Source organism: Chiloscyllium plagiosum, chromosome 2, assembly GCF_004010195.1.
Source record: "Chiloscyllium plagiosum isolate BGI_BamShark_2017 chromosome 2, ASM401019v2, whole genome shotgun sequence".
In the NCBI taxonomy this organism is placed as follows: domain Eukaryota; kingdom Metazoa; phylum Chordata; class Chondrichthyes; order Orectolobiformes; family Hemiscylliidae; genus Chiloscyllium; species Chiloscyllium plagiosum.
The window spans coordinates 84,365,391-84,377,384 of NC_057711.1; positions in this window are offsets into that span (position 1 = coordinate 84,365,391).

Here is an 11,994-nt window from a genome sequence, read left to right on the forward strand (position 1 = left end):
ACCCGCCGAAGCGCAACCCACCCAGACCCATTCTCCTACATTTACCCCTTCTCCTAACACTACGGGCAATTTAGCATGGCTAATTCACCTAACCTGCACATTTTTGGACTGTGGGAGGAACCCGGAGCAGCAGCAGAATTGTACTACAGCACAATCTGCAAACTCATGGCCCGGCACAGCTCCCATTCAGCCATTACCATCAAGCCAGGAGACCAACCCCGGATCACCGAAGAGTGCAGAACAGTATGGCAAGACCAACACCAGGCATACCTAAAAAAATGTGGGGTCAACCTGGTGAAACTATCAAATAGGACTACTACCATGCCGATCAGCCTAAGCAGTAAGTGATAGACAGAGCTAAGCGATCCCACAAAAATGGGACAGTTGTAAACTCTGCCATCCTGCCACATCTAGTCATGAATGGTGGAGAACAATTGAGCAACTCACTGGAGGAGGCGGCTCCACAACTATTCCTATCGTCGATGATGGAAGAGCCCAACACATCAGTGCAAAAGATAAGGCTGAAGCTTTGGAGCAACTTTCAGTCAGAAGTGCCAAGTGGATGATCCATCTCAGCCTCCTCCAGCGGTCCCATTATAGATATCAGTTTTCAGCAAATTTGATTTACTTCATGCAATATCAAAAATCAGCTAGAGGCACTGGATACTACAAAGCCTATTGGCCCTGACAACATTCCAGCTATAGTACCAAAAATCTGTGCTCCAGAACTTGCTGTTCCCCCTAGCCAACCTCACCCAGGACAGTTACAACACTGACATCTATCCAACAGTGTGGAAAATTGCCTAGGTTTGCCCTTTACACAAAAAGCAGGATAAATCCAACTCAGCCAATTACCACCGCATCAGACAATTCTCAAATCATGGAAGGTGTCAACAACAGTACTAATAAGCAACACCTGCTCAGCAATAACCTGCTCAGTGACATCCAATTTGGGTTCTGCCAGGGCCACTCAGCTCCTGACCTCACTAAGCCTTGATGCAAACATGGATAAGAGAGTTTAATTTCAGAGGTGAGGCAGGAGTGACCGTTCTTGGCATAAAGACTGCATTTGACAGAGTGTGGTATCAAGGAGCCTGAGCAAATCTGGAATCTATTTATATCTGGGGGCAAAATCTCTGCTGGATTGAATCATACCTGGCATATAGAAAGATAGCTGTGATTGTTGGAGGTCAGTCATCTCAGCTGCTTCAATGACCATAAGCTCAGAAATGGGGATGTTTGCCAATGATACGCAATGTTTAGTACCATTTGTGACTCATCAGATATTGACACAGTACATGTTCAAATGCAACAAGATCTGGCTAATATCCAGGCTTGGGCTGACAAGTAGTAAATAACAACATTCACACAACACTATTACCATATCATTCATTGGCAGTCCCTCACAGACAAAGATGACTCTCTTACACTGTTAGGGTATGTCTGTAAGTGGCTGTACAGACTGATGTTTCAATTGGGGCAAGTGGTGGTCATTGGAAGGGGTGGGTGGGACATTGTTGTGGCAGTATGCTCCTTTTGCTGTTTTTGCCAGGCTTCCATTTGTTTTTTGGATGACCTTGGGCGAGTGATTCCCAGGTGTCTGTGGGAATGTCACACTTTACCAGTGAGGCCTCAAGGGTATCATTGAAGCACTTCCTCTGTCTAGCTGGAACTTGCCTGCTGTTTCAAAGCTAGGAGTACAGCACCTGCTTGGGGAGTCTCATGTAGGTCATGCGGACGACATTGCCCAGCCAACTGTAGCTGATCAAGGGTGGTTAGTTCTTTGATGCTGGGGATGGTGGCCTGGTCGAGGATGCTGATGTTGGTGCATCTATCTTCCTAGCAAATTTGCAGGACTTGGCACAGGCAGCATTAATGGTATGGTCCACTGCCTTGAAGTGACTGCTGTGGACATTGTGTCTCAGATGTATAGGAGGGTGGGAGTCACCACAGCTTTGTAAACTTATGATCTTGGTGTCAGCTATGATGTTTTTGTTCTCAAATACCCTTCTCCTCAGGTGTTTAAAGGTTGCGCTAGCATACTGGGGAGACAATGTTGCTGGATCTTTTCATCAATAGCTGCTTTGGCCTTCAGGACACTTCTGAGGTATTGAAAGTGGTCAAAGTTCTCTAAGGCTACCTCTCTAAGGACCTTGATGATCGGAGTTTGCTCCACAATGCCAGGCCAATTTGATGAAGCACTTTTGTCAGGATGAAACGCATGCTCACATATGCCTCCATAAAAAGGTGCTGACAATGGTCGGCAGTATGTCCTTGGGGATTGCCCATACACAAGCTTTATCTGTATACTACAGCTCGATGACACTGGTTGGGGTGACTTTAGTCTTGGCTTTAAGGTGGCAGAGGTTGAATAATTTCACCACAGTTTCTGTAAGTTAGCTCCACTCCAGGAGGGAGCTTGTTGGTGATGAATGTTGATAGGGCAGCACGATGGCACAGTGGTTAGTACTGCTGCCTCACAGCACCAGCGACCCGGGTTCAATTCCCGCCTCAGGCAACTGTCCGCGTGGAGTTTGCACATGCTCCCTGTTTCTGCGTGGGTTTCCTCTGGGTGCTCCGGTATCCTCCCACAGTCCAAAAATGTGCAGGTTAGGTGAATTGCTAAATTGCCCATAGTGTTAGGTGTAGAGGAATGGGTCGGGGTGGGTTGCTCTGCGGAGGGTCGGTGTGGACTTGTTGGGCCAAAGGGCCTGTTTCCACACTGTAAGTAATCTAAAACTAAATTAAAGCATTGTAGCGAGGTTGATTGAGAAGAGTGTTAGGGCGATGACGCAGCCCTGCTTGACACTGGTCCGAATGGGGAATGGGTTGGTGGTGGAGCCATTTGTCATTGTCATGACTTCCATGTCACCATGGAGTAGGTGAAGGATGGTGATAAACGTCTTGGTGCAACCAAAGAGTGGACCACAGACTGTTGGGTTCCCATGCCTCAGTGTCATCAAGGGTTGCTAGGTTTGGGGAGAGGAGTTGGTCGTATGAGGCTATTTTTCTCCCTGGGTTTTTAATGCCCCAATGGTGAACTTTTGGCAGCACTGCTCCTGTTGTCTCTACAGCGACAGGGGTCTATTTATGTTTACCTTGGCTTGGATCATGCAATGGTCTGTCCAGCAGTCATTGGTTCCTGTCATGGCGCGCGCTTTTAACATCTTTCTGATTCCTCACTCTCACAATGATGTTGGAATGAACGGTGCTGCCATTGTCTTGTATTTGTCCCTTTGCCGATACAGTATATTGGTGATGTGGTGGTTGTGGTTATGACAGTTGGTCAGGAGAAGGGTGTTGGAGTTTTGCTCCCAACTCCCTCTTTCCTGATTAAATGTCTCCAATGTTCTGCATTTTTGCTGACTCTGGGCATTGAAGTCACCGAGGACAATTAGTCTGTCCTCTGTAGCAACCCATGAGAGATTGGTCAAGGCTGGAGTAGAATTTCTCCTTGACCCCAGCTGCTGCATTAAACATTAGTGCACATTTACTGAATATTGTGACATACTGGTTCTGAGCAAGGGTGAATCAGAGTGTCTTGAGGCATTCACTTATTCTGCAGGGGGAGGCTTGGAGTTGGTCTACTAGTTTATTTTGATGGCAAAAGTTGACTGCGTGGATGCAGCGCTCTTCTTCAGCCTTGCTTTTTCATCAGAAAAGGCATAGCCACCACCTTTCTCTGAGTTGTTGTTACCCTGCCTGCTGGGGTTCACTCAGGGTCATGATGCCAATTTCATAGTGCCTGAGCAACGATGGTGGTGCAGCGTTCTGAGCAGTCATGGTAGCACTGTCCATAAGTGTTCCAGGTCCCAAAAGTCATCCTGAGGGTGTGCAAGGTGCCTGTGCAAGAGTTCTTTTAATATGACCAGGAATACTATGATGAGTAACTCATCTCCTGACTCCCCAAAGCTTGTCCACTATCTACAAAGCACAAGTCAAGAGTGTGATGGAAAATCTCCACTTGCCTAGATGCCACGACTCCAACAATACTCAAGAAGCTTGACACCATCCAGGACAAAGCAGCCTGTTTCATTGGCACCACATCGACAATCATCCACTCCCTCCACCAATGCTCTGTAGCAGCAATGTGTATTATCTACCAGATGCAGTGCAGAAATTCAAAAGATCCTTAGACTGCTCCTTCCAAATCCATGACAATTTCCACCTGGAAGGACAAGGGCAGCAGATACATGGGAACAATACTGCAAATTCCTTTCCGAACCATTTAGCATCCTGACTTGGAATTTTCACTGTTCCTTCACTGACACTAGGTCAAAATCCTGGAATTCCCTCCATAAAGGCATTATGGGTCAACCTACACGTGTGAATTGCAGTGGTTGAAGGTAGCTCACCAGCACCTTCTGAACGGCAGCTCCACTTCCATTCTATCCAGTCCTCTTAGTATTCTGTAAGTTTCAACGAGATCATCCCCTCATCCTTCTAAACTCCATAGAGGACACAGTCAGAGTCCTCCCTGCTTCCCATATGACAAAACCGTTATCCCTAGGGTCATTTTTGTAAACCTCCTCTGGACCCCTCTCCAAGGCCAGCATATTCTTCCTTACAGGGCCCAAAACTGCTCAAAATATTCCAAATGCAGTCTGACCAGAGCTTTAGACTGCCTTAGCAGTATATTTCTGCTGTTGTATTTTAGCCCTCTTGTAATGAATGCTAACATTGCATCTGCCTTCCTAACTGCCAAATGCACCAGCAAGTTAACTTGCAGAGAATTTTAAACTGGAAAACTCAAAACCTTTTGTGCTTAAGATTTCCAAAATCTTTCCCCCTTTAGAAAACAGTCCACATCTCTATTCTTCCTACCAAAGCACATAATCTCACACTTTCCCCACGGTGTTCCAACTGCCACTTCTTTGTCCACTCTCCTAGTCTGTTCAAGTTGTTCTGCAGCCTCCCTGCTTCCTCAACACTACACTACCTGTCTCACCATTGTGTTATCTCCAAACTTAGCAACCATGTCCTCATTTCCTTTTTTCAGGTCATTCACAAATAGTTGTGATCCCAAAATGGACCCCTGTGGAACTGCTCTACCATCTTGAAAAGAACCCTACCATCCTGAAAAAAACACTCCTTTATCTCCACTCTATGCCTTTGGCCAGTCAGCCTGTCCTCTAGCCATGCTAGAACCTTGTATCTAACACCACGGCCCCTTATCTTATTTAGCAGAATCCTGTACAGGACATTGTAAAAAGCCTTCTGGAAATCCAAATGGATCATTTCATTAGCTCTCCTTTGTCTAACTTGCTTGTTACCTTCTCAAAAGAATTCTCACAGATTTGTCGGCTATGACCTCCCCTTGAATGAAGCTGTGGTGACTCAACTCTATTTTACCATCCACTTCCAAATATTCTGCAATCTCATTTGTAAAAATTAGCAATTTTCTAGTCATAGAATCCCTACAGTGCAGAGGGGCCATTTGGCCCATCGGCACCAATTCTCCTCTGGGAACCTCTGACTCCAGTGATTCCTGAAAAATCACTACCAATGCCTTCATAAATCTCCAAAGCGATCTCCTTCAGAACTCTGGGATATAGTCTATCTGGTCTTAGTGATTTATTCACCTTCAGACTTTTCAGTTTCTCTGCAGTAAATGCCACTACACTCACCTTTGTCTCTTGACTTGAAGTTCTGCTATGTTACTGATGACTTCCACTATGGAAACTGATGCAAAGTACTTATTGGTTCCTGTGCCATTTGTTTATTCCTCATTATTACATCTTCAGCTTCATTTTCTGGTGGTCCAATTCCACTCTTGCCGTTTTCTTCATATCTAAAAAAACTCTTGCAATCTTTATTTATATTACTAGCTGGCTTAAACTCAGATTTCATCTCCACCCCACCACCCCCCACCCCCAACTTATTCTTTAGTTATGTTTTGCTGGTTTTTAAAGGCTACCCAATCATCTGGCTTCTCTCTAATCTTCACCACATTGTTTTATTTTATTTTATGTCTGTCCCTGACTTCCCTAGTCAGCCATGTTACCTCAACCTTCTCTTAGTGTCCTTTCTCTTCATTCAGATAAATTTCTGCTGTGCCTCCTAAATCTACCTCCAGAAAATCTTGCCATTCCTATTCCATCATCTTCACTGCTAGGCTCCCCTTCTAATCAACTCTGGCCAACTTCTCCCCCATGACTTTGTAGTTACCTTTAGTCAATTGCAATTCTGTTACATCATCTTCCAGCTTCTCCCTGAAATTACACAGTGAATTATATCAGATTATGGTGACTGCACTCCCCACCCCCACAAGGGTACCCTCACCTTATGCTCCCTAATAAAGTGCACCTTGTTACACATCACCACATCCAGAATTGCCTGTTCCCTAGTCGGCTCTACCACAAGCTGCTCCCAAAAAAACCAACTCGTCCACATGTTCTTTTTGTTGAGATCCACTACCAACCTGATTTGCCCAGTCCAACCACATATTTGAAGCCCCCTGTGGTTATTGTAATAGAGCCTTTCTTACAAGCCTTTTCTATCTTGTGATTTATTTTCTTCCCCATATCCTGATGGTTGTTGGGATGCCTGTACATAACTCCAAGCAGGGTCTTTTTTCCTTTGCAGCTCCTCAACCCTACCCACAGATTCTGCGCCTACCGGCCATATAATTGCTTCTTGTAATCAATTTTATTGAATTTCAACAAGAGAACAACCCTACACTTACTGCCAATCCGTGTTTTCAACAGAATGCGTACCCTTGGATTTTTAGTTCTCAGCTCTGATCCCCTTGCGGTCACATGTGCTGCTCACATCATCATATCCACCAATTGACATCCACTGACTCCACAACAAATTTGATATTCTCTGTTCAAGACTCCTCTCTCCTCATTCCACCATGATTACCAACTTCGATCTTACTTTTTAACAGTGGCCTTTTCTATTTCTCAGCCCTTCCTCCAGTGTCCCTCTTATTCTGATCCTCCATCTCAGTTTCACCCCTAACAACCAAACTTTTTTTGCCTCACATCATTCAGCCCCTTACCCCTTCTGCAACACTTAGAAGCAAGAAAAAGGCTATTAAAAGGAGGAAGTAATGTGAGATTGAGCTTCAATCCCTGATCTATGTCTCCACCACCGACACACCCCCTCCCCCCCAACCCATGAACTTTGATTTCTCATTACCCTCTTTTTCATCATCTGTCCTGAAACCCACAATGAGCTGTGAACTATTGCTCCTTGCTGAGACTGATTTCCCTACCAGCTGGCTGACCTGGTTTGCTTTTGCCAGTGCCACATTTTATCAACTCTGACTCTCCAGCATCTGCAGTCCTCACTTTCTCAAAGTTGTCAGGAGGAAAACAAACAGGAAAAAAAAGGTAAAATATGTGAATATGTTGGCAGAACCTCAGGATTCAGTTCATTTGCAACCTCCTTCAGATTATTGGGACCATGCAATATTGAATAGCATTAACAACTTTTCAAAGATTGCAAAATGGCAATTAACATTCATAGAGGAGAAAGTGAGGTCTGCAGATGCTGGAGATCAGAGCTGAAAATGTGTTGCTGGAACAGCGCAGTCAGGCAGCATCCAGGGAACAGGAGAATCGACGTTTCGGGCATAAGCCCTTCTTTCCTGAAGACCTGCTGCGCTGTTCCAGCAACACATTTTCAGCAATTAACAATCATACCAGACAGTGCCAGGCAAGAATTGTGTTAACAAAAGAATCTCTGCTTGACATTCCTGATATCGCCATGGCAATCTGCGAACAACATTCTTGGAGTTACCATCGACTAGAAACTGAATTAGCCCAATCACACAAACACAGTGGTAACAGGAATAGGTCAGAGCTCAAGAATTCACCTTGTGACTGCCCAAAGTTTGTCTACCATTAAGCACAATTTAGGAATCTGATACAGTACTCCCCACTTGCCTGATTGAGCACACCAACAACACTAAAGCAACTTCATAGCATACATGACAAAGAAGCTTGCTTGATTTGCACCCCGTCCATATCAAACATTTGAATCCTCCAATGCCAACACACAAGATGCAATGCAAAGTTCAGCAAAACTGCTTGATACCTTTTGCAAACCATGAATTCTATCATCTAGAAAGACAAGGGCACAAAATATATGGGAATGTTACCACATAAAAAGTTCCTCTTTCAGTACCCTGTATCGTTTTAACAAGATCTTCATATTTTTACATTCCATTTCTTTTGAGATAAAGGCAGACATATTATTTGCCATCTGTATTACCTACTGAACTTCCATGTTATTTAGTGAAGTCTAAGTCATGCGAAAGAATTCAAAAAAAGGATAGTTAAGTTAAATACTTAGATGCACACTAGACATAGAAATGGCAAATAAAAGCTTGTATTGAATGTTAATGCCAACTACTTAAATTTCATAAAGAGCATAACTTTTTTTATGTACTAAAATGAGGGTCATCACCCCACTTAGCTCACCTTATAAACAGTTTCAAATCACTGCTTTCGAGTAGACAAAATGCTAGTGGCTTGTTATGAAGACGGAGAAACAATGGATTAAAAGAAATAGTAGTGTGGGTAGAGGCATGGCTGGGAGCCAAAAGCTGAGTAATGTCAAAATGGATTGTTTTGGTATAAAGAGAAGGGTAATGGCAAATTCTGAAATTTATGGCAGGATTCCATTTTGTTTTTCATTTATACAAATGATTTTGACAGTGAGAACAGGAATTGATTCAAAATTTACTGTTACAACCATATCTACAAATTTGGCAAATACTTTGGGCAGATAAAAGCAGTTGCAGTTCAATGCTTAAAATTGTGCAGTACATCTTCTGGGGGGAAAAAAAGTGAAAAGAAGCATAATACCTGTACCAGCACAATAACTGTTCACAAAATATAATTTGGCCATAGTTACGTTCTATTTCCACCCTCAACTCTTGACATAGAGATGTATAGCATGGAAATAGACCCTTCAGTCCAACCCGTCTATCCCAACCCAATTTAGTCCCGCCTGCCAATAGCTTGAGAGGGGATATTGCTGTTAGACCACTCTTCTTGTACACAATTTTAGAGGATTCTGCAAAGGCAAAACAGGCAGTATTTCTCCAGTGCCTCATGGTGTCTGCTGTAGATTGTTCAAGTTTCCAAAGTACAATAGCTCAGGGATAATCTTTGCCTGATAAATCATCATAGTCTTGCATTTAAGATCCTGGGCCTCAAACACACTTTCCTTTGGTCAAAGTCTGAGGTGGCCCAAAAGAGAATAGACAAGCAAGAGGTTGATGGAACACAGCAAGCCAGGCAGCATCAGGAGATGAAGAAATCGATGTTTCCGGTAGAACCCTTCCTCAAGAAGAGTTATACCTGAAACATTGACCTCCATTTCCTGATGTTGCCTGGCTTGCTGTGTTCCACCAGCTTCCTGCTTGCCTACTTTGGATTCGAGCATCTGCAGGTTTTTGTCTCTAAGTGGCCCAATAGAAGCAATGATGAATGTTGTCATCCACACCTCACTACAAGAGGATGCTCCCAAGATATGGAAAATCATTGACTAATCATTTATAAATAGTCCTGCTGGACAAGATATTATTTGGATGCCAGACGCCAGACTTAAGAAACGATCAGTGTTCCAGGAACTTGATTATGGCAGAAGACTCTCAGGAATATAACATAAAAACCTTAAGGATGTCCACAAAGTATCCTTAAAGAGGAAAAACATCCCTAGCTTGCAACCAACTAAAAATAGGGAATTGTTCATTTCAAAAAGTAACAAACATATTGAGAGGCTTTGCCAAGAACATGATCAGGGTACATTCCCTCCAACCTGACCATCCAAGCACCATATTTTTCCACATATGGCAGATTGCTTTGTAAATTGGAATTATATGCTAGCTAGGAACCTATTAAACCATACTGGAAACAAAGGAACTACCTAAAAAAGTTTTGCCTGCAGTTCTATTACAGGAAATTTGTTAGAAAAACATATTAAGAACTTCTAAAAACAGCACAGCCAAGGTTCACTAGAACTATTATCAAGAACAGAACATTTTTTTTGAAAAAAGAACAGGAAGTCTAATAGAGAAGTATATCGTTTAAGGTTAAGTTTATAACCTTAAATGGAGAATGGGATTTAGCTATGGTCAGTTCTGACGGTGACCTGAAGTTTCCAAAACATTTGGAATCTTTTCTCTATCAGTATCTTACATAACTATTCTTGCTTAGCCACATATTTCTGGGCCGATCATTATCTCATCAAAAATATCAAAATACCATTGAGAGAATCCTTTGGTAAGAAGATTCTGTAGATCTCATCATTTCATTAAATACTATTTTTATTAAACTATGAACACAAGTTGTTGCAAGCCTGAGAATCACAGCTTTCTATTTTGGAATCTCAATGTCAGTATCACTCAACTCTGGTATAAAACAGTTGGATACAGACAATATTTTCCAACCAACTTCCAAAGTTCTCCAATTCTCTTATTCTGCTGCTGCTACAGTACCTACCTTTTGCAGTCAAGGTAAATCAAGTAACAAGAGACGCACATTTATTTACGCTGCGGTATTGATGCACATCACTGAGAAAGGTCCAGCAGGCAGAAATGAAAATCTCATTCATTACTTTCAGGCAACTACCGTACATGTGCAAAACCTGGTTTGCACTTCAACCAATATTATGGAGTCCATGGAGTGAATTGCCCAGCACCAACAATCAAGACAAACCGTCAAATATAAATTGGCCAGCAGTTAGTAGCAATTTAAAACTAAATATCGATGAGTCCATGGTGCAGAACACATCTTTCATATTTAACTTACACCATTGGCAGATGGTGTTTGATGCAGCAAATTGAAAATTTCAATTTCAATTTGCTTTAAGCCAGTCAGATCCTCATTAAACTCCTGAGATGCTACTTACACAGCACATCTAATATTAAACTTTAATTTAAAAAATATAGATAAATACAACTTTTGTTTTTAAAAAAATAACCTAAGAAAACAGAAACCATAATCATTAGCACAATCATTACAGAAAATTATTGGAAATGAATTACAATGTGCACATAAAGATAGAAAAATGATTTAAAAATCTGACCATTTAAAATACAATTTACACATTAGAACTAACAGAAACTATTTTATATTTTATGGACATGGAAAATAATAAGTTACTGGTCTCCAAACGCAAAAAGCATTAGCTCACAATGATTAATACTTTCACCCTGTTAGACAAATCAGTGAAGTAAATAAAAGCTGTGCATACCATCAGGAAATTAATAACTTTTTACTAATTCTTGACATATGATAAACAGATCTCATTTCAAATAACATTCTTCCAATGAGATAGAAACTTTTGACTTGCCTACTTATAAAATGATCAAATCTGCTCGATCATAAAACATAATTCCTCAACAATGATCATATCATGCCATTGACACCACTTAGGGGCTATTTAATCTGACCAAAAAAATTTGAAAGGGTCTGGTTCCAGACAACAGAGATATTTTCTAAAGGCAAAATACTGTGGATGCTGTAAATCTGAAACACAACACTGGAGAAACTCAGCAGCTCATTTTCAGAAGAGTACATCAGCCCTATTGCTCTCTCCATGATGCTACCAGACGGGAGTTTCTTGAGCATTGTGCATTTATCAAAGATATCTTCTAGCTCCATTAAACTGAAAAAAAATTGTATCGGATTTTGTTGGCACAGCACATTGGACTGCATGAGTGACATGTAACAACATGGAAGGTAAGTACTCTAATTCAATGAGCCTCCATTATCAATTTTACTTTCATTTTATACACTCAGTTAATGGCAGCAGATAAACAAATTGCCTACTGGCCCTCAACATAATGGTTTAAAGCTTATTCGATAAAACTCTTTCAAAATAATTTGAAGTTTTAACTTGCTATCAAAGCAAAGTTACTGAGAATTTTTTTTTCTGCAGCAGAAAAGATGGAAGATACAATTTACGTGCATTTGGATACACAAAGATTGATTAGTGGATAGTCAGCATGGAGAGGAAAAGCATACGTCACAAATT